This window comes from Dermacentor silvarum, chromosome 8 (assembly GCF_013339745.2).
Source record: "Dermacentor silvarum isolate Dsil-2018 chromosome 8, BIME_Dsil_1.4, whole genome shotgun sequence".
NCBI classification, from domain to species: Eukaryota; Metazoa; Arthropoda; class Arachnida; order Ixodida; family Ixodidae; genus Dermacentor; species Dermacentor silvarum.
This window is the reverse complement of record NC_051161.1, coordinates 145,170,470-145,192,453: the sequence shown is the minus strand read 5'-3', so window position 1 is coordinate 145,192,453 and position 21,984 is coordinate 145,170,470. Positions and strand designations below refer to the sequence as shown.

The 21,984-nt window shown below is 49.4% G+C and overlaps 1 protein-coding gene across 1 annotated transcript in view; it reads left to right on the top strand.

Annotated features, from left to right (window-relative positions):
* Positions 1-6,484: 6,484 nt before the first annotated feature.
* Positions 6,485-21,984, top strand: part of LOC125947735 (putative methyltransferase-like protein 7A) — a 79,129-nt gene continuing 63,629 nt past the window's right edge. Inside the window, exon 1 of the mRNA XM_049672996.1 lies at positions 6,485-6,585. The gene's annotated coding sequence lies outside the window, so the exon portion shown is untranslated. The remainder of the gene's footprint in view (positions 6,586-21,984) is intronic.

Below are 21,984 nucleotides of genomic sequence, written 5' to 3'. Positions count from 1 at the left end.
AATGTCTTGCTCTCGTCTGGGCTGTTTCAATGTTCCGCCCATATTTATATGACAAGCCATTCTCAGTAATGACAGACCATCATGCGCTCTGTTGGCTTTCGTCGCTCAAGGATCCTACTGGCTGGCTCGGTCATTGGGCCCTCTGACTACAAGAATATCCCTACGCAGTGACTTAAAAGTCGGGACGCCAACACCAGGACCCAGACTGCCTCTCTCGCTACCCAGTCGAGAGAGAGAGAGAGAGAACCAGCTTTATTTAAGTGAAAAAAAAATTCACTGAGGAATGGTGGTCAGGCGGTATCTGGCCGCCACCTCCTTCGCTCGTTGAATGGCCCGGAGTTGGACGTCGAGGCTAGAGTTCCGGAGCACGTTATCCCACGCTTCGGGAGTGGGAGTGGTCAGGCGATCAGGCGGGGGTGGGTCCTCGCTGCAGTCCCAGAGTATGTGGGCAAGGGTGGCGGTCGTGCCGCACTGCGAACAGTGTGGGCTAAAGAGGTCGGGGTATATGTGACTGTATATTTGCGGGCAAGGGAACGAATGGGTCTGAAGGCGGCTCCAAACGATTTGCTGGGGTTTCGTGAGTTTGGTGTGCGCTGGCGGTTTTGTTTGGCGAGCGAGGCGGTAGTGGTGCGCGATTTCGTGATACGAGGTCAGAGGCTCGCCGGGGCCCTCCCCGGGATCCGTGGCACTGCCCGCCGCTCGGTTGACGAATCCTCGAGCTTGCCGGTGGGCGGCCTCGTTTCCCGGGTTGCCCACGTGTGCAGGGACCCAAACTAGCGAGATGGGTTGGGGGTCCTCGTCGTCAGACTGACGAGCGAGGGGTTGAAGAAGGCGTAGGGTGGCAGGGGTGACAGTGCCGCGAGCAAAGTGAAATATGGCGGTTTTCGAATCGCTAAGTATTGTAATGTAAACGGCAGATGCCGCAAGCGCGATGGCCGCTTCTTCGGCTTCGGCGGGGTTTAGGGCGCAGACGGAGCCGGCGATGCGTAAGGCAGTGGCCGTGTCTGAGGGAGTGCGGATAGCCATATCGCTGAGAGCGTACGCTTTCGACTGCGAAGTGTAACGGGCCGCATATACATATGCTGCCTCTGTGCTTGAGGCGTAGGTCTCGTGCAGGGCCTGGGCCCTCGCCTGTCGACGCCCGTCGTGGTGACCGGCCAGCATGTTTTTGGGTTGTGGTTTTACTACAAAGCGTTGTCGTATCGGAGAAGGTAGGCAGATCGGGTCTTGGCCAGAGGGCGATGCAGTGAGGCCGATGCGATCGAGGATCCACCGGCTGGTCTTGCTTCCGCGAAGACGTTGTATTTGGGCAGTGCGATGTGCCTCAATCAGTTCGTCGAGGGTGTTGTGAAGACCGAGGCTCAGGAGATGTGTCGTGGAGGTGGTGGGGGCAAGGCCTAGAGCTAGCTTGTAGACCTTGCGAATGAGTCGTTCGACTCTGTCCTTTTCGGTGCGTAAAAGGCGGAGGTACGGTAGGGCGTAGGTGATGCGCGATATCACGAAGGTGGGGATGAGTTGGACAAGTTCCTTTTCGCGCATGCCTTGCCGGCGGGCAGACACGCGTGCGATGAGACGGGCCGTCTGTGTGACCGCAACGGTCAGCCGGTCGAGCGTGGTGGTGTTGTATTGGCCGGTTTGGACGTGAAGACCGAGGGTTCGCATGTGGTTCACTTGCGGTAAGGCCGTGCCATTTACGTAGACTTGGATGGTCGGTAAAGGGGGGTGTTTGATCTGCGGCGGTCGGGAGGTCTAAGCAGCAAGAGTTCATATTTGCTCTCCGAACATACCCAGTCGAAGACCCGACCGCTACGTCTAATACTGGCACCGACGCCTGCGTTCTCTCAGTTTTTCCACTGCTCCATGTCGCCGACGAGCAGCACCGTGACCCGTTCTTGCTCATCATCATTGACCGCCTGGAATCGTCATTTGTCAACAGTTCCCTCCGCTTACTCATGCTTCAAGAAGGCGTACACTACCGCCACAACGTTCACCCCGACAGCCCTGCGTTATTCCTTGGGATCCCTTAGCACCGTCGCTCAGCTGTTCTCCACGAACTTCACGACCTCTCGACTGCCCGCCACCTCGGTGTGTCACGTACCTACAACCGGATCCACCGACGCTTCTTTTGGCCAGGGCTTGCTCGCTCCGTTCGAAGATACGTAGTAGTGTGTGAGAAGTGCCAGCGACGCAAGACACCATCGACGCTACCTGCCGGGTTCCTTCAACCACTCGACATTCCCGCTGAGCCATTCTTTCGGGTTGGTTTGGACTTGGCATTTTTCTTCTCTCCACCTCTGAGAATAGGTGGATCGCTGTGGCCACGGATTACGCCACGCGCTACGCCATTACCCGAGCGCTTCCTTCAAGCTGCGCCACAGATATCGCCGATTTTCTTCAACGCGACGTGATTTTATTACACGGAGCTCCATGACAACTTCTCACGGACCATGGCCGGACAATCCTATCAAAGGTTATCGCAGACATCCAGCAGTACGTCCTATGCAACGAGGCACAAGTTATCCACGTCATACCATCCGCACACAAATGGCCTCACGGAGCGTCTCAATCGCACTCTCACAGACACGCTCGCTAAGTATGTCTCTTCAGACCACACGGACTGAGACTTCTCTCTACCGTATGTCACGTTTGCTTATAATTCCTCGCGCTACGACACAGCTGGTTATTCCCCATTTTTCCTTCTGTTCGGCCGAGAACCAGCACTGCCCCTCTACGCAACCCTCCCTGTTCACGCGGCACCAACCAGTGAATATGCACCTCACGCTATCGCCCGCGCTGCCCATGCAAGGGAAATTGCCCGTGACCGCCATCTGAACTCCCAAGATAGTCAAAGGCGCTTGAACGACCGGCGACACCCTGACGTGCACTTCCCGCCTGAGTGATTGGTGCTTCTGTGGTCTCCGTCGCATGAGGTCGGCCTGTCAGAAAAACTGCTGTCTCGCTACACAGGCCCATACTGAGTGCTTCGTGCCGTGACTCCCTTCACCTACCAAATCGACCCTGGCGCCTCATCTGCTTCCCAGTCCAGAGATATCGCGCACGTTACACGACTGAAGCAGTATCACCCTCCCAATGATGACATTAAGACGCTCCGAGACGTCGCTTCTGCCGCCGGGGATTATGCTACACGCGTTTTGTATTTGGTTGTTTTAACGAGGCGCGCGGGCGCCATCACTCGAGCAAAGAGGAGGAAGAACGAACTGGGCTCGCGCTGTGGATCAAACCGGTCAGCGCTGCAACCGTTGCTGTAAATATAGTCTGTAAATAGTTGCTCGTCTAACTGCCTCGTCCTTCGGGTAACAATATAGATATTTTTGTGAAAATGAGATATATTCGGCACCCCTTATGCGACCGTGCTTATGTCATCACACCCAGCTGGCTCCTCAAATGCAGTGGCGTCATCACGCTTTCACGCTAGACTGGTGCATCGCTCATATACACAGAGAGCATTTCAGACAGCAGGTGACATTACAGACTTCTGAACCATACCATGCCGGCCTTCCCTCTCGGGGAAGCACCACTAGCCGCTCGCCCTCGCCGCAACGCCGCCAGTCCCGCTCGCCTACACCTCGACGTCCCTCGTCCCCGTCCTACGCGGGCCGCTTCTCGGGAAACTAAGCAATGCAGCCCCCGGAGGTGAGGCTGCGTTGACGACTCGAACTGCAAAACCTCTGCTGACCCCTGCTGCTCGACCGAACCTTGTAGAAATTTTTGTTGATGATGTACCCGTTCAAGCCCTCCTCGATACTGGCGCTCAGGTGTCGGTTATGCGATCAGATCTTCGTAGCCGTCTCCGTAAAGTCCTGACACCTGCCGAGTCGCCTGCCGTCCGAGTGGCTAATGGCACTACAACAGCCGTGATGGGAATGTGCGCCACCCGTGTTAACATTGCCGGTCGTCCAGTGTTAGTCCTGTTCACTGTACTGGCCGAGTGTCCCCACGAAGTGATTCTTGGAATCGACTTCCTGACTGCTCATTCAGCACTTATTGACTGTGCAACCGGCACCTTTCGCCTTGAACTGCCCCATTACTTTGTCGACCCGACCGAAGACCACAAGTCCCGACTTCGTTCTGCTGAATTTGTTCGCCTGCAACCTGATGCTGCGACCTACGTCCTCATGTCGCCTTCTCCTCCACTTCGAGATGGTCCTTACGTGGTGTCCCCACTTTGCGACGTTCTCCTGGCACGCCAAAACGCACTACCCAGCTCCATTGTCACTCTTGTTAGCAATCGAGCGTGGCTTCCCCTTCTGAACTTTGGTTCGTGTCTGCAAGTGCTTCCTGAGGGTGTATCTCTCGCTTTGCTGTCCCCTTTGGAAGAGTGTGGAGTAGCTGCTCTTACGACCGAACCACAATTTGACACTGCTGCAGCTTCCGGCCGTCCTACTTCAAGCAACGACAAGTTTACGCCCATGATTTACGCCAATATTGCTTTATACGTGCAACAGTCGGTGAGATAACACAAGCGTGCAGAGGCTCATTGCTGTCGAGTGTTCAGAAAAAATTGATTGCTTGGCAATATCTAAAAAATAAAGTGTAATTTAACGCGTCACAAGAATGCCTAAATCTAGAAGCATAAAGTTGAGATCAGTCCATGTAGCACCCTTCATTCCGTTCGTAGCCGAACAATTACAGTGCCACAATTCCGTGTTGCAATTTTTGTCATACTTTCTATGCATTGCGCCTCGATAGCGAGCTTGGGACACCAGCTGCTTATTGATGACGCGATAGCTGGGCTACTAATACCCTCTCTGCTTCTGCTCTAGGATAAGAAACGAGAGAAGGCCCATAGGCTAGGTTGCTTGGTGACATGTGCATACATCTTCCCGAACTTTTTTTCAATAAATCAATCAATGATTTATACATGTATCAGTGTACATGGGGTGGTGAAAAGAAAAAGCTGCCGAAAAGGCAGCTTGACGGGTTCTCACCCCCGAAACGTTAGAGCAGCAACCGTTTACAGCAAGCACAAAAAGGTAACAAACAAATAATGCAAGTACAAGTATTTCGCTCAGCTAGTACAGGTATAATATAAATGTAAAGTAGAAAAAATTAACTTGCATGCTGGCTTATACAATGTTAAAGCAAAATGCAAGTTTGTGAGCCATGTTCAACTGAATAAGAACGATTATGTAGGGGGAAAAAGCGACACAAAGGAACAAACTGCAACCAAAGCAACAAACTTGCTGCTGCGTTCTTGAATTCCTCGTAGTCACTCACCACACAGTGCAACGCCTGAGTACCGGGCAAGAGTTGGTATAGTGTAAGGCCATCCTACTACTAACAATTCCCCAGTGGGTATTCTTGACGAGAAGTCCGATACCTCGCAAGCGGAAAATTGTTTTCGTTGAAAATCGCACGCATTGCCGTCCACGGCAACTATCGCCTATTGAGGTTTAGGCAACCAGTTTAACTCGCCTGCCTTGGAGCCATGTTGCTCGCTAGTTGCTGCGTGTTTGTTCAGCTGACAATGTTTACTTTGGCTCTACTCTCATGGTTGTCAAGTGAATGAGTGTAGCAAGAGTTTTCGCCACTGTGCTAGAACGAGTCACCAGAGAGTGCATTTTTATTCATCGTAGATAAGTTTGTATTCAAGCTAATCTAAAACCAATTAAACGATTGACACTTACGGAAGAAAATATATTGTTTTCGTAGCACCACTTAGGCTCCAAGATATCTGAGACCGTGACTACTGTGGTTTTTCAAGAAACTGCTGTTGAATGGCGACTGTCACAAAAGGTATTAGCGCATCATAGATATAGAACAGCCCCGTTGCAAGAATTGCATTTGAAGTTCAACTGGATGCGTCACGAAAAGGCTGCCGCCCCCAATAAAAGACCGCCTTTGACACCGAAGTTACGCCAAATTACCGGACCTAACCATTGCCGCTCGCCTGAAGTGATGCATGACCCACAACTCAAAAGTCATTGGCATGACCTTGGATGTTAACCAGCACCCGCGGCTACCAGTGGTGCGCTGAAAAATCGCAGAGTTTTATGACGGGGCGTGGGGTCTTGTGACAGCTGACAAGCCCAGCATTCCAGCGGGACCGTGCATCAGCGTCGCGAAGCGGTCAACCGCCTCAATTATGGCAACTCAACTTCGCTGTCACTGGGGGACTCGTCTACCGAAGCGTAGGCGTTTGTCAAGCATCTGTCATCTGGCGATGTTCGTGTGAAACTGCAATCGCTCGAAGCAGCATAAGCTAACCGTCACAGAGACACAGCTAATTGCTGCAAGAGCCAATGTCCTAGAATAGTTGATTGTTAGGCTAATTGTTGAATTAGTTCTGTGTTTTATATTGCACCAAGTTACTAGTTCGGCCAATGTCCGACAGTGACAATGGCATCAACAGCTGCTTATCGATAGCCTCGTGAAAGCGGCTGATGGGGAACGAAGACGCTGAGGAGCATATATAGCACAGGCCAGCCACAATGTTTAAACAAGCCTCCGATGGCGTAGGCAAGCTACCGTATGTGTGACGCCCGACACCGAACCACGAACTGAGAACCAGGACCCCAAGACAGGTGACGTGCTGGAAATAACTTCATATCTGCTCACTACTAGGTGTACACATCGTTTGCTTGAGAGTGTTTAAGGCTGCGAATATTAAAATGAAATAAATTAAATATATGGGGTTTTACGTGCCAAAACCACGATCTGATTATGAGGCACGCCGTAGTGTGGGACTCCGGAAATTTGGACTACTTAGAGTTCTTTAACGTGCACCTAAATCTAAGTACACGGGTGTCTTCGTATTTCGCCCCCATTGAAATACGGCCGCCGTGGCCGGGATTCGATCCCGCGACCTCGTGCTCAGCAGCCCAACACCATAGCCACTGGGCAACCACGGCGGGTTGCGAATATTAAGTACTACCCATGCGGCTCTGTCAAATTTAGTTGAAATGAAATATGCTTGCAGCTAACTTTTATTGCCTGACGAATTTCAGCGAGGGTACTTTGTTAGCTTCAAAAGGCTATCATGACGTTACAAAAGAGCCACAGCGGACCCAGACTACCATTCGTATAGCGCTCCGCTGTCATCGTCACAACGCGACAAACACGTCGGATGCAGCAGTGTGAAAATGCACGGTAGAAAAGAGTCTACAATCACACTTTCCTTTGCGTATAAATACCATGCGCTAGCTGAGCCGAAATTTGGAGTGAAGCGCACGCCATGACTTGAAACACGCCAAGAAATTAAAGAACTCGGACTAAAGCGCGTCGCTCAATTAAGCAATGTCATGCTGCGCGGCATATGGCTGTACACACGTTTGCACAGGCCGGCTACCTCTTGTGTTTGAAGCACCGGTCTGCAGAGGTCACCAATAACCAACTAAGAAATTGTTTGGACGCCAAATTACCGGAAATTGAATTGTTACTTTCTTTGGAAGTTATCTAAGTAAACATTTCTGAACTTATTTTTTCCTTTAGGCTTTCTTGTTTCAGTGATACTACACCTAGTCGCGCTTCAATCGTGCTGCACTGCATGATGTCTTTGGCAACAAGTTTTGGAGCGCTTTTGGTTCCAACTTTCGCAACCGATATAGATCTACCGTGTTTCATAATTATGTAAGATAATCGAATGCGGGCTGACGCATGCACTTTCACAATTATCGACATGCAAAGCCTCGACGATAACGCACGCTTCTTGCCCTTATGTCTGAATAAAAGTCTATACTGTCATGAATTTCACAATTCCGAAACAGAAACGAAATGTTAGAAGGTGTGCCTCCAGTTAACGATCTTTATGCTCAATAATTTCTCATTAATACAACGGCTTGTCTGCCCTACGTAAAAGCAAATGTAGCGGGAAAGTACTTTACATATTACGCCATAATGCATTCCTCGAACTTGTTATTGTTTCATACATAACACCTGTCGGGCCTTCATTTGCTGCTCACCTGATACTTTTTTGTAACACGAATTCCTATCAACTAGCTCAACATTTTGTTGTTCTAATCTTTCTTTTGATGCCTTATTGGGTCACACTATTGTATGCAGACACTTCTGATTTATTGATTTCGTTGTCCGTCATATTCTGATGCACTAATTAAGACATAACCTCGCATTTTCTAGCCGTTGATGCTTTACCCATTATGCGTCTTGACAAGTTATCATTACGCTTCCATGTATTCCACTTTCGGTCAAGCTTTCTTTAATCAGTTCTAAATGCTCACTAAAACAACTTGTACGAGAAGATGTATCTTAATATTTGCTCGGACACTGGTAATTATTACTTTAAAGCGTTCGTTTAATTCCTTACAGCATGCTTTTGTCAGTTTTGTATTTTTAGTTTTCACGTTTTAAAATCTCGTTGCTATTCAGCTCTTTGTTTAATGTAGCCAATTATCAATAATGGGTCACTTAAGAGCAAAATTGTCTCAGGTGTATTAGTAAATTACGCTTGAAGAATATCAAGAAAGAAACTCGGCCAGAACTTAGCACCGCTAATTCTCAAAGCATGTGGCAGCTTATTTAGACTGTGATAGACGCTGCGGTTGCTTAGTGGCTTGACGTTGCGTTGCTATAAGCACGAGGTCGCCGGATCAAATCGCGGTTGCGGCGGCCGCATTTCGATGGAGGCGAAATGCAAAAACCCCCATGTATCTTGCTTTGCTTGAGCTTTAAGGACCCTAAGTGGTCGAAATTATTCCGGAGTGACACCACTATGGCTTGCCTCATAATGAGATCGTGGTTTTGGTGGGTAAAACACCAAAACTTATCTTTTGTTTAGAATGTGATGACTGTGACGTCTCGATAGCTGCGCGCGTGTGTGTCCTTGCGCACTCTCGTTTATCACAGTGACGTGTCTATGCATCAAATATCTTAAAAAGCTGCGATTTTGAGCACAATGTGATGCGCTCGCGTACTCTCAACATTCCTATAGTTTTCCGCAAAATACCTGCAGAGTTGGTGAAGTCCGCCTAAAACGCTGTAAACAAAGCCATGACCAAACCTCTGACGTCTAGCACAACAACCCAATGCTTTAACAATTAGGCCACAGTGGCATGCATGCTACTTTTTTGCCAAAGCGCCTCAGCAAAACGCCATGCGCTTGCGTCACAGGTAGTTTTTCACATTCTTCCCTCGTCACAGCTAGCGCTATGAGGCGCAGCGTTAGACAACACTGCCTTCGCGATCGTCACACGCTTTTAGGCAAAGCGGTAATACCTCAATTGTAAGGGAAGACCGCCTAAAATGGCTTGCCATTAAAAGATCCTCTTATATTGAGAGGAGGCTGGCTAAACCAAAAAAGATACAAAAATGTCGCAGTTTCACCCGAAAGGCGAACCACTGATTGCCATAGCAAATTAGTGCACAGCTACAGCTATACGAAGCACGAACAGTAATTGTATCGGCTGTATAAACTCGTAAACATAGGCATACTACCTAAATTAACCAGCATGGTGTCACGCATGCACAAGCAAACATGAACAAATCTCACTCGACGACTGCGGAAAGTCCCTGTCAAAATGCTGGAGTGAGGAAGCGCGGCAGCACCAGCGAGCGAATTGACCTTCGTGCTGCGTCTCGCATCAACGTAAACTAACCCGCGAAAACATATCGCACGGCGGACTGTGTCCCCGACAAAGATGGTTGTAAAGAATGTGGCCTGCGCTGCCTTTTACATTATACGGAACTTGGACTTGTCGCGCGCTTTATAAGGCCTTGGACTTTGTCGCCGTTGGACTATATACAGAACATCACATCGACGCGACGGCAACACCGACGGCGGAAATGCGCCTGGAGTGCCGACATAATTGCTATCTCAATAAAATGAATGCTGGGTGCCAATAGTACCTTAAATTTCGCGCACAAGATATATATATATATATATATACATATATATATAGTCTTTTAAATACAGAAAGCAACAGAGAGCATTTTAATACAATAAAAAGAGAAAAAAAACCATACCGCCACTAGGTTTAGATTGTCTTACCTACAGATCGCACGCCGAGTACCTTAACACTACGCTATGCCTTTTGTATTTTTGTTTTTCTCGCCCATTGTTTATTTTTCCAACCTAGTGAGTACCATGCACTGAAGCGTTTTTCAAAGGTTTCCTAACACTCAGAGGGAAGGCATCACATATCTACATAAAGAAGTCTTTGCTGCAGGCGCTTCTGACACACCTTTCATCTCTTGCTAAACTCATCTTCACCGTCAAACAATGAATGTTTGTATGCAAAAACATCACAAAAGTGGGTACACACCGATTTCGCGTTTTCTAGAGCTAGGACGTAGTCAGTTCATGATCTACAAATTGCATACAAACCTATTAGCATCAGGGTTTCAACACAGCTGTTACTTTTCGCGTGTTAAACTATCAAAAACTTTACATCTTCCCATTATGGTTATACCTGTACATCAAATACAATTCGTATGTTGTGCCAAATTGTGCTACATTTGCACAAAACAAAAATACGATTCTGGATAGGGCAGAGCACCAAGGCTACCATGTTTTTACGGGAAAAACTTCGACATCTAACTTAACAAAAAGATTCTTAATCGCTGTTTTTCCAGGATAATTTGGAAGATGCTTGTCAACGTCGGGCTCCAGCTGGCTTCCATATCGAGACCGATATAGTGGTGGTGGGAATAGCATATCTATAGGATTCCAGTATAGGCTATTCCGTTTTACATTTTTAGGTACTCTTGCGAAAAACGCTGCAGAAAGCGAGCTGCCTGTGCTATTTCGATCTCTGTAGAATTTTAGGGTGTGCACACGTGGGACTCCTTGGACGCCATCAATCCACGCACTTAAGTACCCAGCGCCTAATTGTTTGATTGTTACAATTTTAGATTGTTACAATTACAATTGCGGTTGTTACAATTTATATTGTTACGACGGGCTGCGTTTATTTAAAGATGAATTGATGAAAAGGGGCAGCGCCGACACCGAGCCGCTGCAAAGACAAGCGCACTTCTTTCTCTTCTTTCGTAACACATCGTTAACACTTCGTTCCCCTCTTCGTAACAGTTACTGGGCGAGTAACTGTTACGTCCACTTGGAGTCACGAGGATGACAGCGTTTCAGGTGGGTGACGTGAACAAGCTGTGTCTCCTTCGACCGGTAACCATTAGAAACGAGACGAGCAATCCAATAGGTCACATCACTTAGGCGATCGGTGATGACGAAAGGCCCGGTGTAACGAGCCAGAAACTTCTGGCACAGGCTGCGTTTGCGAACTGGTGTCCAAAGCCATACTATATCCCGTTTATCGTACGACACATTCTTATGTCGTGAATCGTAGCTGACCTTGGAGCGGTCCTGGGATGCCAACGTACGGAGCTGAGCTATGCGGCGTGCTTCCTCAGCGCGGCAGAGAGTATGGGCAATAGAAGACTCCGCATGAGGAGTAAAAGGTAGAATGGTGTCAAGGAAACTGCGGGGGGGTGGGGGGGTGGGGTCTGACATAAAGAACATAGAAAGGGCTGTAGCTGGTAGTTTCATGCTTTGCAGTGTTGTAGGCGTAAGTGATAAAAGGCAAGATGTCATCCTAATTTTTGTGCCTGGAATTGATGTACATCGAAAGCATGTTGGTCAATGTTCTGTTAGTGCGCTGGACGAGACCATTTCTCTGCTGGTGATACTGGGTCGCGTGACAAAACTGGCAAGCACAGAGAAGCAACAGCTCTTCGACTACGTAGGCCACGACCTGGTGACCACGATCACTCATAACAACACGAGGGGGTCCATGACGCAGTATAACGGAGCAAAGGAGAAAGCTCGAACTATCAACAGCCGTGACCGTTGGCTTCGCCGCGGTTTCAGCATAACGCGTCAGATGGTCGACGCAGACCGTAATCCAACGGTTTTTGTTTGATGACGCGGGAATAGGGCGAGAAGATCCATCCAAGCATTTCGAAAGGAGATGATGGTGGCGCCGCATGGTTAAGGAGTCCGACCGGAGCAGTATTAGGGCGCTTGAATTACTGGCACTTGTTGCAACTGGCAACGTAGTTTTCTATATCCTGTCGCATACTGGTCCAGTAGAATCGGCCCTGAATGCGGTGATATGTTATGGTGAAACCCAGGTTCCCAACGGTCCAGTCGTCGTGCATAGCACGGAGCAAGTGGGTTCTCAAATTCTTAGGGACCAAGAGCAGGCGGGCCCCATGAGCCGCATAATTCTTCTTGTAGAGCAGGATGACAAAGCCATTGTTGCCTGTCGGCTGAGCAGCCGAGGAGAAGGGGGCATCCAGGCTGCGGTCGTCACGCTGCTCTTCCCGGAAGGTGGCCAGGTCGGGAAAAAGGATGTTGTTGATGGCGGCCAGAAACTCATCGAAATTGTCGCCGTCACAAGCACTTGTTGGTAGAGGGAGCGTCGAAAGACAGTCGGCGTCCGCATGATGTCGGCCACTCTTGTAACGGACTGCAAAGTCTAAACTCCTGCAAACGTAGCGCCCATCGAGCAAGGCTGCCAGACGGGTCGCGGAGACCAACCAACGCACATAGTGAATAGTGGTCAGTAACAATCATGAAGCGGCGCCCGTAGGTATATGGGCGGAACTTCTGGGCTGCAAAGACGACAGCGAGACACTCTTGCTCAGTGACGGTGTAATTATGTTCGACCTTGCTCGACGAACGATAGGCATGCTCGGCGTCACCAAAACGCTGGATGTGGACGGCGCCGAGGCCGATTCCACTTGCGTCGGTGTGCAATTATTTTGTGGAACAGGGGTCAAAATAACGAAGTATTGGTCCGAAAGAAAGCAAGAATTTCAGTTGACGAAACGACAAATCGCAATCTGCTGTCCAGGTGAAAGGGTTATCCTTGCGCAGCAATGAAGTCGGAGGGGAGGCAGTATCGGCAAAGTTGGGCACAATTATCGGAAGTACGAGCAAACACCCAAGAAGCTCCTGAGCCCACGTTGTGACTGCGGTTGTTTAAAGCTGCTAACTGCAGCGATCTTCTGTGGGTCTGGTCCCACCCCCTGCTTGTCCACTAGATGTCCAAGTACTAGAGCCTCTCGTTGGCCAAAGCGACATTTCTTGGATTTGAGGGTAAGGGCAGCTTGTTCAAGGCATGTCAGAACAACGTCCAGTCGATGGTTGTGCTCTGCAATAGTGCGGCCAAAAATGACGACGTCGTCTAGATAACACAAACAAATCTCCCATTTCAGGCCGCGCAGTTCCATGTCCCTAAACCTTTCAAATGTTTCAGGCGCGTTGCACAAACCAAACGGCATGACGTTGAATTCAAGCAAGCCGTCTGAGGTCACAAAAGCTGTTTTCTCTTTGTCAGCTGAATGCATGGGTATTGGCCAGTAGCCCGATCGGAGGACCACAGATGGAAAGTAGGATGCGGAATAAAGGCAGTCGATAAAGTCATCGATCCAGGGAAGTGGATACCCATCTTTCTTCGTCACAGAATTGAGACGCCGGTAGTCGACACAAAACCTCCAGGACCCAGCTCTCTTTTCAGCGGGGTGACCGGCACAGTCCAAGGGTAGATGAATCTTGGATGACGCCATTGTCGTCGACCTGTTGAGCGATGAGCTTGCGCTCTGACGCTGACAGACGGTAAGGCTACTGCCTGGTGGGATGCGCGGACCCTGTGTCAATCCTGTGGCGAGCCCGCGTAGTTGGAACGCGAACTTTGTTAGCATTCTGTGCGAAATCAAATATTGGCGCATGCTTGCTAAGGACGCTGATCAGGGCTTGGCGCTTCTCTGAAGACCGTGACTCGTCGATCATTTTTAGAACAGGCAACGAGTCTTCAGGGACACCGGGGCCAGCCCCGTGCTCTAGAGATTCGTGTGACCTGTCATGAGTTAACATGCCTATGCTGAGACTGGTATCCACTTCAAAAGAGGCAAGTTGCATACAGCTGGGAAGAACAACAGACTATGAGGCTAAATTGGACACCCACAGTGTAGTTGTTTCGCAGTCCACAGAGAGGACGCATCGAGGTATGAGCACAATTTTCTTCACAACCATCGAAGGCACAGGCTGAACAATTGCATCAAATGTATCGGCGTCGACACCGAAAGCAGCAACTCGAACCCTGGATAAAGAACGTGCCGGTAAGACGTCTTCAATGACGGCGAGATTGCGTGCGCAGGTGTAGCAGGTTGGTCGGTAAGAGGAGAGAGGGAAAGCTCGCCAGTGCCGCATACTCAATAGGTCGGTGATACGCCCAGCTTTCAAGGCTTCAAATCTGCGGCAGTGCCAAATGACGTCACTTACGGAGTCCAGGCTGTCTTTTCCCATGAATAACTGGTACACGTCCTCGGTGATCCCTTTTAGAAGATGATCAACTTTGTCCTCTTCTGTCATCTGAGCGTCCAGGGCCTTGCACAACTTCAGCACTTCCTCAATGTACGTCGTGCAGGTTTCGCCGGGAACTTGGGCATTAGAGTTTGCTCTACACGCTTTTTTAGCTGCCGGATCTTCGAAGCACTTCCTGATTTCATTCACGAACTTGAACCACGTCGTCATGCTTTCTTCGTGATTTTCAATTCACACAGACGAGGTTCCCTTGAGGAAGAAGGCAACGATGTTAATCTGGGCGATGGCATTCCAGCCACTGAACCGACTTGCGCGTTGGGAAAAGCTGAGCTTTCCGTCCACGTATTCTCCGGCTTTTCCGGCGAAGGATCATGGTTCGATGTAGGGCTGCGATGGATAGCTGGAAGAAGGTGGCGGGTTGTCGCCGTCGGAAGCCATCACTGGTGGCAGACCGGCAATTCGGCGACTTCGGCGAAGCTCCATGGATTGTGCTTCTGTGGGAGGTTCCACGTCGTTCTTCGGGGGTGCCGTTGTTTTACCCCGCACCGTCCACCAAAACTGCTACGATGGGGTGCGTTTATTCAAAGATGAATTGATGAAAAGGGACCGCACCAACACCGAGCCGCTGCAAAGACAACCGCACTTCGTTCCCCTGTTCTAGCTTCCGTACTTGCCGTAGCTTTTGCTTAACAATATGATTAGTTTTTTTTAAAGGACCTGTCGACTTGAATTTTACCTCTACGTTTAGAAGCCTTAGGCCTCCTTTCGCCTTACTTAAACATAAATTACTGCACCTCATGCGCTCAAAACGTGACTCCCAAATAAACGTTGCACACAATCTATGTACTCCATTCACGTGTAGCGGCAAACGGCATCAGCTGCGCTAAGTACCACACAGCTCGAGAGAACACAGTATTGCACAGAAGTGCTCTGTTCCTAAGTGTAACAGTTCGCCCATGCCACTCTTGCACTTTTGCCGTGAGAGTGTCACTTCGAATTGTATTCTCCCCGTTCTGTAGTTTGGCAGTTTCAAAGCACACAACGAGGTAGCTATTGATTTCAGACGTCCACTTCACATCTAGAAAGGTGGTTGGCTTTGAGTCCCATACATCTAGCTAGCTATGCACCCGCGCAGTTTTCAAAGTTCAAAGTTTCATCCGCGCAGTTTCAAAGCACACACCGAGGTAGCTATTGATTTCAGACGTCCACTTCACATCTAGACAGGTGGTTGGCTTTGAGTCCCATACACCTAGCTAGCTATGCACCCGCGCAGTTTTCACTATTCACTTTAGCAGAAGACACTTTACTGAAGTCCATGACATGCTGCCCTCCTTGGCGGACGTCTTCTTTAGAGGCACACATAAACGTAAGGTCGTCGGCGTAGGCGAGGAGTTTCAGAGAGGTATCTGAGAAACTGAAGCCGGTTATGTCACCATCGTTCAGAATTGTTCGGCACAGGGGTTCCAAGTACAGAGCAAAAAGAGCTGGTGACATGGGACATCCTTGCCAATCGGACCTGTTGAGCTCTATTGTCGGTGTTGTTTGCCCGTTGGTCACCAGTCGCATCGATGCTTGTCTGTAGCTGACACTTATACATTTCAGAAGGCGGTACCCAATGTTGCAGGCCTTGATTGCTTCTTCGACAGTAGTACAGTAAGACCTTGTCGCATAGATGGCGGCAGCAATCCTCGTTTGGAAATGTCATAGTACACTTCGCGTAGTATGGCATTAGTTCGGGTGAAAATTTATTGTAAAAACAGTGCTGAGCCCATCAATTCATGGCGTCTTCCTTGGTTTTCATTTACTAATGGCCCATTCTATTTCGCACTCTGATATCCACTAATCCGTTTGCTCTCTTATGTCGTCATTGATGCAATTTACCGCTGAGGCGTATTTTTGCAAGAGTTCACGGTCACATGTGTTACTTCCATATTCAAAGAGGTCCCTGTATGCTTGAGCAAAAGCAGCCTCGATGTCGTTTTGTCATGTGAGAATGCTGTCGCCACTTTGTAGTGCTTGTATTGTTCTTTTTTTTTTCGGCCCCGCTGCCTTTCTTTTGTCTTGAAAATCTTGAGGGGCTCCTTATTTTACTGCTGCGATTGCGTCCTAGACCATATCATAGCGCCTTTGTATTCCTTCGAAGTGTGATCTTCACAGGTCACAAGGAACGCTTCTGACGTTTCTCCACGGACGGTATTCAAGGAGCCGTGTTAACCAAAAACCTTGGTGTTAACACGGTTTCTCTTGATGGCGGCGTTCGATTTTGCTTTTGGCACCATGCTTCACATCTCTGCGGTCGTCCCTGACGTGCCTTGATCCTCGTCCGAACAAAGCACAGGCACGGCCGCTGGATAAAAAAAAGCCTTTTTTTATCCAGCGGCTGTGGCACAGGCATCCTGGAAGCCATATTACTTGCGTCGTCTGGCTCTGTCTCCAAGGATAGGTATGCTTCCGGCGTCCCCGCGTTCATCGGAAGGCCCGTGGCTACAGACGCTGCCGGCTTCTTGGTGCGTTCTGCTTCCAGGTCTACAGCTTCTGTTTCCATGACAGGGACCACGTCTTCAGACACCACTGGCGTCTCTGGGCGTTCTAGTTCTTGGTAGGAAGCCTACATGCAACGCCGTTTTAGGCTCCCTAGTTCTGGGTGGATCACTTCCGTCGCCTTCTGCGAAACCGCTGACACTGAAAGGCGTGGAGCTTCAAACTGCGCGCTGCACTCTTTTTCCGGCTCCTCCGAAGTTTTATCTGTTATCAGAGACACAGCAGGCGAAACTGCTGCCGCAGCCTTCACTGCAGAATTGGCGTTCTCAGTTCCTTTTTGTGTGGCTGGTATTTCAGGTTCAGGCACATGAAACATTGAGGAAAGGTTAAGGTTACGAGGCTGTAATGTATCTACAGCTTCGTCTACGTCTATGAGCGCCTCTGTATCGTCGTTATCGCTATCTTCCCGTGTCAGGGTAACGTATGTTTTCCTGCAGACGTCGGCTTCATGGCCAAACTTTCCACATTCAGAACACCGAGGAATTCGACAATCATTTCTTATATGGTGCGATATTTTTGCATCTTAGACACAGCGGTGGTCATCCAGGCACAGTTACAAGAGTATTGTTGCCCAATATACAAATCTTATGCGGGAGCATCTCGACAGTAAATTCGTGTTTCAGTTTCAAAATCACTGACCTTGATGAAGTTTGGGCTCCCTTGGATTTTCCTGTAGCGCACGTTTCCCTGCTCACTTCCTCAAATTTTTCAAACGATTCCAGTTCTTTTCGTATGACGTCGTCACTGATCTGGTAAGGAAGCCAATGAAGCCTGACTCTCACCTGGCTGTCGTTGGGATCGATGACAAGGCATCTTTTATCTTTGATGCGCGGTCCCCTTGCTTCTACGAGAACTTGCTTCGCTGTCATTGATTATGTAGTTAATGCCCCGACATGATTCATCTGGTAGACACCTATCGACGCCACATCCTTGACTACTTGTAGTCGCTCACATTCTTCGCCGAAGTCGTTCATTCGATATGGCCTGGCAGAAACATCACAATGCAGAAAGACGGTGTTCAGGGACACGTTTCCAGTTGGCACTTGGGGCAGCTGGCACTGCTCGGAAAGAGAGCATGATCCCAGCGTTCGACGCACGCGAGAGCCAACGAAGGAATCACCATTACACTACGCCGCTACGTCGTGAACGATGAATAATTTACCATGTCAACACGCAGACGCTGTTACACTTTTGCATATACATGTCTCGTCCCGCCACTAAACCTTACGCGTCTATCAGAAAGAAAAAAAGTTGTGAGCCCGATAGGCTCCCTGTCAGACATGGAGCAGGCATTATAGTCTGCCCTAGATGCCACAGAAGAGTGCCTACTAGACAAAGGAATGAAACTATCCTCCAAGAAATCGGAACTCTTACTATTTCGCAAGTCTTGTCACGGAGTCCGCTACCCAACTCCTCTAGACGAACTTCCGATCGCACTACACACAAGAGATGGACAACCGATTCCGCGAGTCAACCACATACGCATTCTTGGGCTCCTAATCGAAGCCACCGGATGCCATGGACTCACGATCAAACACTTAACCGCCAAAACCGAAAACGTGATCAGCTTCAGCCGCAGAGTCTCGGTGCGCAGATAACCTATCTGCGAAGATAACCTTCTGCGCGTATACCACGTGTTCCTTATGAGCCACATTAATTACGCCGCCTCTGCCCACAACTGGACGAAAATAGAAAAGGCAAAACTAAACACACTCATGCGCAAAAGCATCAAACATGTCTTGGGCATTCCACAAAGAGCAAAGGTTGATCAGCTATAGGCATGCACAACAACATCGACGAAGTGATCGAGGCTGAGACTATGGCGCTAATACTCTGCCTATCCTCGTCCAAAGCCGGTAAACTAATCCTAAACGAAGCTAATGAATCCCCATCTCCATATCTCGATCACTCGGTTACCCTACCGAGCGAAATTAGAAATAACTGCCGTGTCACCGTTTCCCAGAAACAGTCCACCCACAACAGAACGTCGGTAGGCGCCGGGCCCGCGCCCGCGTGATTCTCGACCGCACCGATGCGGATCGTGAAGCCACCGCATTTGTCGATGCGGCCCAGTACGGCAACACATCGACTTTCGCGATAGCAGTCGTGGACGGCAACTGAACGTTACCATCATCCGCATTGGTTATAACGACCGCCCGCGCTAAAGCAGAACAGATAGCTGTAGCTATCGCCATGGCAGACCCCACATTTACCCATGTCCTCACGGACTCGTGTGGGCCAATTTGGGCCTACGAAAGCGACAACGTATCTAAAGAAGTAGCGCGTATACTACTAGCGACCTCAAAAGAGAGCAAACTATGCCTCTCCCGGTTCCCTGTTCGCACGGGGAAAGACATTCACCCGCAATAACCTAACCTCAATGAAAGGGCCCATGACTGTGAGCGAGAACTTGCCGGCCGCGACGGTCCCACGGGCTCCGAGGGGCTGGACATTCAGTTTGATGACCCGCTACTCATTTACCACAAAATCACCTCACACTATCGAAAAGGCAGATTGAAATACCCGCTCCCGCACGCCAAAATCGAACGCGTGCAGGCGGCCGCGTTTAGAATGCTACAAACGGACTCGTATCCGTCAGGAGGCCTTCTAAGTCACTACAACTCAGACATCCCGGCAAATTGCCCAGACTGCCAGAACTTTATAGCTCACTCTCGCACATGCTATGGCAATGTGCCGCGTTACCGAAGGGCCCCTCTTTCCAGTGAGCGCGAATGGGAAGAAGCCCTCAAAAATTCGGACCTCAAACTCCAACCCAAGGCCGTCCAGAGGGCCCAAGAACTGGCGGAGCGTCACCACGTTCCCGTCCCGACTTGGGCTTCACCTACGGTTTCGGCCATAGGAGCTCTCCGCGTGGAATCTCCAACAGCTTAAAACTCCTCAGGACCTCAATCAAGTTCCTGACTGACTGACTGTCCGTATTTAGTAGTATGTCTGGAAATGCTGCACCACTGACTTGCTATCACGACTGGCATTTTAACTTAGAAAAAAGTCTGAAATAAACCGCCCACCCGGCACGCTGCACGGGCTCTTACTGCTGATTTTCAACATCCGTTTCTTGTTCTTCGCGCAAGGGAAATGCAACATTTCCTTAGTTCAACAATGTGTTTCAATCGACACGTCTGTGTAGTCACATATCTCCGTCAGAGAAGCGTCGGTTAGTGCGGCTAGCAGCCTTCGGCAATAGCACATATGCAAAAGTTTATAAGGCGTCACATCGGCACTCATCGCTTGTGCTGACAGTGTAGACACGAAAAAATGGTCTGTTTAAAAACACCAACGGGAACGCCGAAATATGGAGTGATTTACCCTCGTTAGACTTGCTGATTCCTGAGCCCAGACTGGCCGATAGAGCGTAGACAGACTCAGCGGGTAAGATAGGCCTAACGTTCGGTGGAAGCGAACGATTTCGGCCCAAGTATTTGGTGAATACTATATAGTTGTATTCTAGCCGCACAACCTTTTAACTATTATCTTTCAGTACACTAGAGATAGTGGAAGCGCACGAATCGCCTCACCTTTTTTATCGGTGCGATAATATCAATCAGCGACATGCTTTCTGGGGTCCGTTCGAACGCGTCTGAACGACTGCTGCGTTCCGTTTCGGCTGCACAACACTGCGACAACTGGCAGCCATCGGTTGCGTACAAACTACTAGAAAAAGAGCCGTTCCCTGCGTTTGCGTAAATTCGGTCATTAATATAGCTCTCCGCACATTCAAAAGCGAACAGCACAAAACGAAACTGATCTTCAGTGCCGCATATGCATGGGCAGCTCACGCACGTTATTCCTAGCTGCGAGATGAAACCCACATTTATAACCCCAAAATGTAGCGTTACTTAGGAGAAGAAAGTAGTACGTCACCATAACATCGTATAATGCATCTGTGAGGAAGAAGATCGGCACGCTGAACAGCCCCCTTGCCATCATATGGCTCGTACCCAGTTCGCTCGCTGGCTACGCCCTACCTGCTTGTGCTGCGTTTGTCGTGGCCACTCTACAACCCGAATAAACCTCCTTTACAATTGGTGGAGGTGCGGGTACAGCAGGAAATCTGCAACTTCGCAACCGGACACTACAGGCCATCTTCATTATGCCGGACGAAGGACCACCACAAACACAACCCGCTGTCCCGGTGACTACCCGTTACGTCAACACGACCCACCCATCTTCAGTGGTACAGAAGATCATGACGTAGAAGACTGGCTCGCTTACTACGACCGGGTGAGCACCCACAACCACTGGGACGACACCGAAAAGCTGAATTACGTGTAGCTTTACTTGATCGGTGTCGCCATCGGTATTTCGGCTTCACCTTCAATCTTTGGCACAATGAACGACTGCGCTTATTTTGCGGCACTCGAAGCATCGCCTCATCAGTCACTGCCTCGTTTTTTTGCGCCATCTATTGCCAGTGATCTTACGACGACGCAGCGAGCTGAACTTGTACACTTGCTCCAAGACTTGTCTTCCTCATTTGACTGTCAAGCAGCGTCACTAGGCTACAGGACGACTGTTTCGCACACTATCGACACTAGAAGCCATGCACCCATTCTCCAGCGTAAATACCGATTATCGGCGAACGAAAGACACGTTATCGATGACCAGGTGACCGATATCCTCAAACGTGGTGTCATCCAGCCTTCTAGTAGTCCCTGTGCCTCACCAGTCGTCGTAGTTAAGAGAAAAGATGGCACCATACGTTTTTACGTTCATTATCGAAGGCTTAACAAGGTTACTCGAAAATATGTATACCCGTTGCCCCGTATAGACGACACACTTTACTGTTTACAAAGAGTGAGTGACATAACTTTATTTTAAATCCGGCGATTGGGAGGCCCGGGCCTGGGGCCGCCTAGATGGCCACTGAGAGCTGTTGGTCCCGCACGGCATCCATGGCTCGCTGGACGGCCCAAAGTTGGTCTTGGAGTTCTGAGCTGAGCAGCGTGGCCGACCACCGCGCCCGTAGATTTTTCGGGGAGACTGTCATTTTTTCTTGATATATTGTGCATCCCCACGACATGTGTTGAAGGGTGGCTCTAGCAGACTTGCATAGCTTGCATATATCGCTGGCGTATATCTCGGGGTAGAAAGTCTTTAACTGAACGGGACTCACATAGGTTTCTGTTTGTAATCGCCTCCAAGCAACAGACTCAGTTCTGTTC